Source organism: Pyrus communis, chromosome 5 (genome assembly GCF_041283825.1).
Source record: "Pyrus communis isolate YQ-2024b chromosome 5, ASM4128382v1, whole genome shotgun sequence".
NCBI lineage: Eukaryota > Viridiplantae > Streptophyta > Magnoliopsida > Rosales > Rosaceae > Pyrus > Pyrus communis.
In genome coordinates, this window is record NC_142569.1 from 30,172,136 (window position 1) to 30,181,282 (window position 9,147).

General features: G+C 37.9%; 1 long non-coding RNA gene across 6 annotated transcripts; it reads left to right on the forward strand.

The window, feature by feature from the left end:
- Positions 1-1,482: 1,482 nt before the first annotated feature.
- On the forward strand, positions 1,483-8,730 carry LOC137720902 (uncharacterized). 6 transcript variants are annotated; one of them, XR_015963077.1, is made up of 12 exons: positions 1,483-3,485; positions 3,584-3,711; positions 3,801-3,825; positions 3,974-4,024; positions 4,165-4,504; positions 4,649-4,724; positions 4,961-5,055; positions 5,148-5,385; positions 6,632-6,742; positions 7,146-7,254; positions 8,072-8,177; positions 8,543-8,730. It is a non-coding gene; the product is annotated as an uncharacterized LOC137720902 (long non-coding RNA). The 6 variants fall into 6 exon arrangements; XR_015963076.1 differs by having other exon boundaries at positions 4,165-4,282; positions 4,416-4,504; positions 7,146-8,177; XR_015963074.1 differs by having other exon boundaries at positions 7,146-8,177.
- Positions 8,731-9,147: the final 417 nt, after the last annotated feature.

The following is a 9,147-nucleotide window of genomic DNA, read 5'->3' on the forward strand; positions in this document are numbered from 1 at the left end:
TCCCAGAGAAATAAAACAAAATAAAGTCGGAGTAATTATCTGGATTTTGGAATCATATGTTGTTTGTGGGGTTTTGGATTCTCTGTGTGTAGTTGCTTGGTTAAGTTGTGTTTCTCATCTATTTAAAAGATGGCCTAAGTATTTCTGCGCTCATGTAGTTCGGCATGAAAATCAATTATTTTATATCCGCATCTCCTAGCAGAATTGATTTTGTTGCACCAATCACTACTAAAGGTGCCCGTGATACTGGGCTCTAGCAAAAATATGGGGTCTACTAACTTAGGGGTGGTGGTTGACATGAGCATGGCATTGGTAGTAATGGTAGTTGGAGTGGTGGTGAGGTAATGGGGTGGAGATGGTGGTGCTGGTGGTTGTGATAGTGGTCGTAAAGGTAAAGGTGGTGATGGTCATGGTGGCGGGGGTAATGGGGTGGAAAATGTTATGATGGTGGTGGGACGTGGTGATTGATGGTGATGGACTTTGTGGTGGTGGTCACAAGGGTGAAGGTGGTGGTCACAACAGTGAAGGTGGTGATGGTCATTGGACGGGGGTGATGGATGATATGGTAGTTGGTGGTCTTAGTAGTAGTGGTGGGATGGGCAAAATACTCACGAGTATGAGTAACTGCAGTTACTCGTCAATTTTACGGTTATGAGTAACTGTTTAGATAAATAAACGAGGTATAACCGTTTACTTGTAAAATTTAAATGAGTTGTTATGGGTATTACCCGTGGTTATAACGGATATCCATTTACTTTAATATATGTAAAGAATTTTTTTAAAAAAAAAATCTAGAGCATTAAAGTGTTTGAAGGTTTTGTTTTGAAATATTTTGGAGCTTTGAATTATCTAGCATTCAAGATAATGACTACGTTGAGTTTTTAAAAGTTTTATGATTATTGAAATGGTATGAGAACTTAAAAGATTAAAATACCGAAATAAATGCTAAATGTACCTATAATGATATTTAATTGTCAGAAAAAGAAATTTATGACAATTTTTTATTTTTTAAGTTGTTAAAAAAAATAGAGACGGGTGAAAAAAAAAAGGTAAATGGTTAAAAAAAAAGGGATGAACAGGTTAAGAAACTGGTAAACAGTTACGGTTAAATGGGTATGCGGTTATGGATATGGTTAACCGTTTATAAACGGTTAAACAATTACTCAATAAGTAAACGGTTATGCCAATATAAGCATAAACGGGTATAAGTAAATAATTACGGTTACCCGTCCGCTGTAACTGCTACCCATCCCTAGCTATGACCCATTATGTAAGTTATTATTATTTTTATTTCCAAAGGTGGAAAATGACCGGTTAGAAGAGGAAAGTGTTGACTTCGATCGACATTTTTGTTGTTACACCTATGACCTATCAAATTAGAATATTCTTGTAGCACTCGGTGACATAAACGTGTGAACACAAGTAGAACGGAAACATCCATGACCTCTGTTTTTTCTATAATTCAAACTCGAGATGCCGACTCGAAGACTACGATGCGGGGTAGCTTTTCGGTGAGAATCCCGTCGTTTCTGGCAGAGGTAAGTCACGTGGCCCCCACCATTCTCTTCCTTATGTTGAGTAGGTTATGTTTCATGTATTGCACGTGAGGATTGATGTGGTAGATCCAAAGAGTCTAGAACCTCATTCGGGCTACAACTTCCAGGCCGTTTTCAGGCAATCTTTGGCCACATTTTGGCCTCAGGTTAGGTGTAATCTTGTCACTCTAATTCCAAACTTCATTTTGGTATATACCACGTGAAAAATGGTTAAGAAATGGTCGAAGAGGAGAAGTCTCTAGGTTTTCCGGAGAAAATACCTAGAATCCGGTGAGGATCCCAGCTTGCACAGCAGCAACTCGACGACCCAGTACAGACAGACAACCCGATCTGACCTGAATATTCTATTACTATATTGTTTGTTTTACCAGAATATTTCGTCCGATTACGGAATATTCCACTTACGGTAGCAAAATATTTTTTCCAGCAATGGAGTATTCCTTTTTTCGGCCACCACCTTAACCACCCACAGGTGGGGTCGTATGGTGGTGCATGGCGGCGATCTCGGCTTTTTGGACACCGATTTTGGCAATTCGAGTCTCGTTTTTCAATAGTCTTCATAGTGTTCGATAAATTGTCAAGTACAGGTTTCAAGCCCCATTGTTTGTTAATTGCATACACTAGTGTTAAGTGTAGAAGAGCTCTAGTTTTTCTGCTGCAATAGCTTCACAAGGTTAGTGGTTATCTTTAACCCTATGTGAAAAGCACAAGAAATTGTCTTCTTTCTTTTGCAGAATACGAACTGGTTCCAGTCCATAAAGAAATAAATTATGGGCATGTATTAGCTAAAGCTCTTCTTGCTCATATGTTGTACAAAGAACCGAACACCAGTACTTGCGCTGAATGTTGGAAACATGACCGATACTTATCTAAAGAAAATTACATTCATATTTTTTGGTTTTCAAGTGGCATAATGTTTTATACATTCTTGTTAGAATCCAACCATTACTTTAGTCTAAAGAAGGAGGCGAAATTGCACTGTAGAAACGAACAGTGTTTTGGTCCGAATTTCATTTTATTTACGAGGTTGCCACTGGCTCTCTTTGTCGCTGATCTTCATGCCGCGTGTTGATAATCGTGGAAAGGCAGGGGTGCGATGGTCGTTTTAGTCTGTAGGGTTTCGAACATATTAGGTGGGTTAGGGACTTTCATTTCCTGTCTTTCTGAGCTGCAGTGGGACTCGGTGAGAGCATGTCATCGATAGTGAGAGAGAGAGCGAGCGAGCAAGCGAGCAGAGAGAGAAGAGAGATAGAGAGAGGGAGGGAGGGGAGAGAGATAGGGATTGGTGAGAGGAAGGCATGCAGCTTGCAGGCAGACAGAGTCACGAGGGGTGTACGATTCGAGGGAGAGAAAGAGAGGGGATTGAGTGGTGATGCTCGATTTGGGAAGAGAAAGAGAGAGACAGGGAGTGCGCGATTTTGGGGTTATGCGACGGCGGGAGAGAGGGCGAGGGTTATTGCATCCGTGTCACTCAGAGTGGGTTGCGAGAGAGTGAGAGTTCTGCGTTCTAGGGTTTGAGAGTTGGTTTCGAGAAAGTGAGGGGGCCTAAGTGGGGGTAAGGCTTGGGCTGGGTTTGTGGAATGGGGCTGGATTAGTTACAGACAGAGAAGCGGAGGAGGGTGTGGAATGTCAGGGAGAGGAAGGGAGAGGCAGGTCTGCCAAAAAAACGTGGGTTGCAGAGCAACAACGAGGGAGATGGGCGTGGATTGGCAGGGAACGGAAGGGAGAGGGAGGAGTGAGGCTTGCAAAAAGGGGGGTTGGATTGATTTTTCCTCCTCAAATCAATGGTTGGTGTCGGGATTGAGGGGTGGATCGAAAGTGGGCATGGTTGTGAGGGAGAGAGGGATGGCAGAGACAGAGGTCATGGAGTTGGGCGTGGGAATTCCACAAATCAGTGGTGTTAATATCAACAATGAGCATTACTGGGATGTGAGTTCTCTCAACCTTTTGATTAATTTTTTATATTTTGGCTTTTTATTAAGCTATGTAAATGTTTAATTTCCATTTGAAAACTTGGGGAATTCTAGGTATATTGTTTACGGAAGAAGCTCAGTCTCAAACGATCCCTCGATCTCTTCTCCCCCGCATATGGCGAACTCCCTCCTCCCGACCCTGAGAGATACTGTCGTTGCCTATACTTTCTGTAATTTTTGGGGTTCGTGAAATTATTGAGTTGAATGTAGTTTTTTTTTGGTTTGAAAATTTGTGTTTTAATTGTTGCTCACTTCTTTTTTTTTCTTGCAGTAAAAGACTTCGCATGAGCCACAAGGTTAGTGAAATTATAAAGTTGAAATTGTTAGTGTTTTTCTTTTGTTTTTTGTGAACTATAAGCTTTGTGAAATTATTGAGTTGAATGTCATTTTTTTGTTTGAAAATTTGTGCGTTAATTGTGCTCACTCTTTGTTTTTTCTTTGCAGTAAAACACTTCGCATGAGCCACAAGGTTACTGAAATTATAGATTTGAAATTGTTAGTGTTTTTGTTTTGTTTTGTTTTGTTTTTGTTTTTTTGTTTTTTTTTTTTTTTTTGTTTTTTTAATTATAACCTTTGTGAAGTTATTGATTTGAAGAATGTTGTGTTCGAATGAAAATTTTGATTTGAATTATTAGATAAGCATGGAGTATGTAGGAATTCAACCCAAAGCTAGCCAAAAACTGCCTCGCCGGGCTGAGTCTGGTGCACCAGGAAGTGGTTCTGAATGACTTTCTGATGCCCTTGCCTTTACAGGTATTATTTGTTCTAATTGAAATTTCTAATAAGCAGTTAGAAGTAGGGAAGTTATAGCTTATTGTTTTGTGGAAGTTAAGTCTATCTGGGTATTCTATATTGCCACTGTAACATGCTTAAGCTATTTTGTTAGTTGTAATATCATGTGTGTCATGAAGATTCCAAGGAAATGTAGATGGGTGGAGCTCAAAACGCTTTGGTTGTTGGTCCATCTAGGAAACCGTGAGTAGTTTCTTGCTTGCAGGTGTATTAATGGTTGTTTTCGCGTTTATTTAATATATCTATGTTGCACATGTTTCAGCTTATGCCTCTTCCCATATATATTTGTGCCTATTGATTTGGTGACTCTAGCTTTGCAATTCGCAGGGATGACGAGTCTACACACAGGCACGAAGGCCGAGTCAACTCACCAATGACTCTACGAGTTCGAAAATCTGTGAAGGTACATATAGCATGATGTTAAATTTACGCAATTTTTTTTATTTTGAATTAGTTCAAAGTTTTTGGGTTTTTTACTGTTCAATAGAGCGATAGTTAAAGCAGACATCTTTGTGTCCGTACAGTTGGTTGGAAATGAAAATTGCCCTGCATTATTTGTTAATTAAGCAAACTGTATGTAGGCTTTTAATCATATTGGTTGTTTCGGAATTTCGTAAAAGATTTTTTGTATTTTTATAGGTTGGAGCACCAGGAACGTGATACTCAGTCTAAAATCTGAACACAGTGAAGAGCTAAAGCATATCTAACTGCAAGCTGAAAACGAATTGAGAGAGGTTCAAATAAATATCTTTGAATTAAGTTGGAACTGCTTATTTAACTAGAGTGTTATATGCTTACGTTACAAACCAGTTTATCATTTTCATAGAAAACAACTTCAATGAGGAGCGAACATGAAGCTGAGCTGACAGGTTTACGGCTTCAGCATGAAGATGAGTGTGAGAAGATGCAGGATGAATTGGATCTTCAAAAGTCTAAAGTACATATCTACCATTAAATAATTGATATTTTTGTACCTTTTACTTACGGAAGAGGGCATTACTGCAAATGCAGTGGAGAGTTTTGGTAATAAGCCACAAGAGGACCAAGAAGTGAATTCAAAGAAGGTTGGCTTTATAATAGATAACTCTCTCTCTCTCTCTCTCTCTCTTTCTCTCTCATATCCACAAACACAGGTTAAATTACTATAAGTTGTTTAGTTGCAGTTGATTTGATGTATTGGTTAATCTTAATTTTAGTCCGCATAAATTATTATGGCTGTGGAAATTGAACTAAAAACTACATTTCTTTTTGAAAATTGAATTTTTTATTTTTCCTACCAGGAAATAGGTGGTTACAAATTATTTACTCCACTAATAAAGAATTTGTTAAATTACTATAAGCTATAAAATTTTAAATGTTTAATTTCCATTTGAAAACTTGGGGAGTTCTAGGTATGTTGTTTATGGAAGAAGCTCAATCTCAAATCCCTCAAACGATCTCTCAGTTGCCACTTTGTTTTCGTAAGTTGTGGAACTTGATTTTCTCTATTCATTGTTGTTGAAGTAGCTAAGTCCTGAAGCTAAAATGTTGAAAGCCAAAAACATGTTGAGTCTGCATTCAATTGTAACTTTTCGTGCAGTTACATGCTGATGAAATAGAATTCAATTTTTTTTATTCCCTTCTTTTTTTTTTTAATGCAATTACATTTATATGATGATTTACAGCGTATATTCATCTTTTAGTTTCTAATTCTTCATGCAGTCTAAGCCATGAAGGATTTGATAAACCCACAATTGATAACAATGTGCGGCGGCACCAACGGTTTAGGAGATCTGGTTTAGGTTTTGCAGAGAGAGAGAGAGAGAGAGAGATAGGGAGTGTTCGAGAGAAATGTGGGAGGATTTAGGCGAGGGATTTCAGGGATTTGTTTAGGGTTTCTTTTATGCGATTTGCAGACAGAGAGATGGGACAAGGGTAAGAGAGAGATGGGAGGATTTTCTGCGAGGGTAAAGGGAACATAAAAAGCATTTCGTTCTCCATTTGTTTCCTCAAACCCTTGGGATTTCTGCGATTGCAGAGAGAGAGAGATGGGGGTGTCCGTTAGGTCCCCTTTAATTGTCACTTTTGTGATTTGTCCACCCTTGATTGTTGTGTGATTCATTCTCACAAACGTTCTATGGACAAGGTTTCGTATTCTTCCTTCCTTTTAATTTTGATATTTGTGCTTAATTTCTGTTTTATTTTAATTGGTGATTAGATTAACAGACCTTGGCTATTTTGGTATAATAATTTCACATCGCGTGTTACCCTTTTGCATCACCTTAATTGTTCATCAGATGCTAACTTTTAATTATGTTTTCTTTGGGTCAGTCTCCATCTAGTACATTTGTCCATCCTTCTGGAGTGGAGCACTATCTTTCTGACAGCATAAATGCTCTGAGAAACTGCTATGGAGACAAACAGTTGTTTACTCCGTTCTAGGTATGTTTTTCTTTAGTATTTTAGAGGGATTCTTAACTATTCCCCATTGTAATCTTTACCCTTGTATCTATCTCTCTCAAAAGACGATGAGAGTAGCAACTGTTGCAAAGCAAATTCTCAGATGTATCTAAGCATATACATAGATTGGACAAAAACCGAATCTTAAATTGGGGCAGTGTATGTGAATGCATGCAGTGTGGTTAGGTTCATTCCCGCTTGGGTTTTCGTCTTCTTTTCGTTAAATCGTTAGGTTCATTCCCACATGGGAGAGGTGTGTGTTTTTGCCATCAAACTGGTAGGGACGGATCTTAATCAAATATCATGCCGTAGTGTTATTTTGTTTGCGTCTATGGAACTATAGATTTACTTTGTTGTTGTTGACGGCTTCGCATGTTCTTTCCAGATAATGCTGCCTTTTTGGATTTCGTATGAGAGTCCCGGGTCGGTTCTAGACGATCAAAAGAGGGATGATCGCTGTCATTCGGACTGCGGGCGTACACTTCAAAATCCCGGTAAACACGTCATTTTCTTGATTTCAGGCCATGCAAAATTCATGGTGAAAAAATTGAGCTCATGTCGTTGGTTTGTGCCTCTGTCCTATTTCTTATTTATTTATTTTATCAATCCTTTTCCTTCTTGGTTCTAATTGTAGCTGCTGGTTCCAATATTTCGTTGTCCTATCTGTGCATGATATCAGTGCTGCCACTTTTCATATTCTTATCAATGCTTACATCTTCACTCTTTGCTTTCTGTTTCATTTGCTTAACATGGTTTCGGCTTTCTGAGATTGTGTGTTTGATTAACATTTGATCGTATGGTGTTAGAATTTAAATTTGATTGGTTTTTTAAACCAAGATTGTGCGTCCTTTGATGTGGATAAATTCTGCCGCCCGGGATTTTGGTCTCTGGATTTTTCATGGTGTTATTTTTATGGCATAATCCATTGGTGTCGTGTGCATTTTTTTATCAACAATAATAAGTTTTTTCTCAGTATTGCAAACAAGTTTTCTTATAATTGAAATATTTGAAATCCCTGGTCTATAATCCTCTTGATTCATGGTTTTAACGTCTCCTGATAAAATAACTACAACGTTATCACTTCTTTCATCAGATAGATTTAGACATTCTACCCATTATTGAGTTTCTTTAACGAGTCTCACCCATTTGTCATAAAATTAGATGAGGTGACTTCATACCATCTCAGAGTATTGTCGGAATATAATATGATATTTGATTGTTTCTCTTTTTTTTTCCCACGAGTCACAATTTGTATTTGAAACAATGTCTAATAAACTTACCAGATCTTCATCGCTTATCATACTATTACAGGTTTTGTTTTAAGGTTCTGATGGATAAAGCAAAAGCTCCTACCAATTTAGCAGTGAACCAAGAATTCAGGGCTTTTATTAATGACATATCACATGCCAATTTAAAGGTAAATCTAGATGCCAATCGCTATGCAATTTAGTTTTACTTTTAGCATGTTCCGATGGACCTTTGAATTTAAATGTTTAGTTGTTTTCGTTTTACTATCTTGATAGGTATGTGTGTATTACTATTCTGTTTATCCCCATTCTCTGGTGGTGTTTACTGCATTGTTTCTACACAATCTCTAATGGTTCCATTGCTAGACATAAAAGAAATTTCGACTATTTTTTTTTTCCTATTTATTTATCTGCATTTTCGATTATAGTTTGCTTTGTGCTGGATGTAAAAGGTTTTTCTTCGATGATTATATATAGCTTCAATACATGGTGGTTAACCATGTTTTTTACGGTGGATCACTTTCGTTGATTGCAGGTTCGACAGATAGTTGAAGAACACATATGATCACCTACTTTTTACGAGGTCCTGCTCATACTTGGTTGTTTATTTTAGCATAGATTTTACACTCTTACTTTTAGGGTACGTGTGTGTGTAAAGATCATGCAAAACAATGTGACATTGCCTCTCCGTTTTTGATATCGTTGTTTATCTCTCTGAGATGAGTGCATGGTGCATGTGTCTTAATTTATTCAGGTTAAATGTATCTTATTCATGCAGTTAAGGTGAGTGCGTTCAAGTCCCGCAGCAACGCGCGGGCATATTTTCTCGTGTTTACTAACCGCAAAGGCATGTTGATATGACCATAGAAATTCAAACAAAACTATGATAGTATTATGATTAAGAAAAAGGTTCACGAGTTCTCTTCGATTCAAAAATGTAGAGACTTGTGACATAAGGTATTGGGGCATAAAGATTAAAGTTTTTTGCATGTTGTGTATTCAGTGATGAACCTCAATTCCATGAGCCTGAATACGGTGGAACCCGTAACTGGACTTAATTATAAAAAGTGGAAGCAAGATTTGGAGATAGTGCTTGGTGTGATGGACTAGGATCTAGCATTGAGAACTGAGGAACCATCG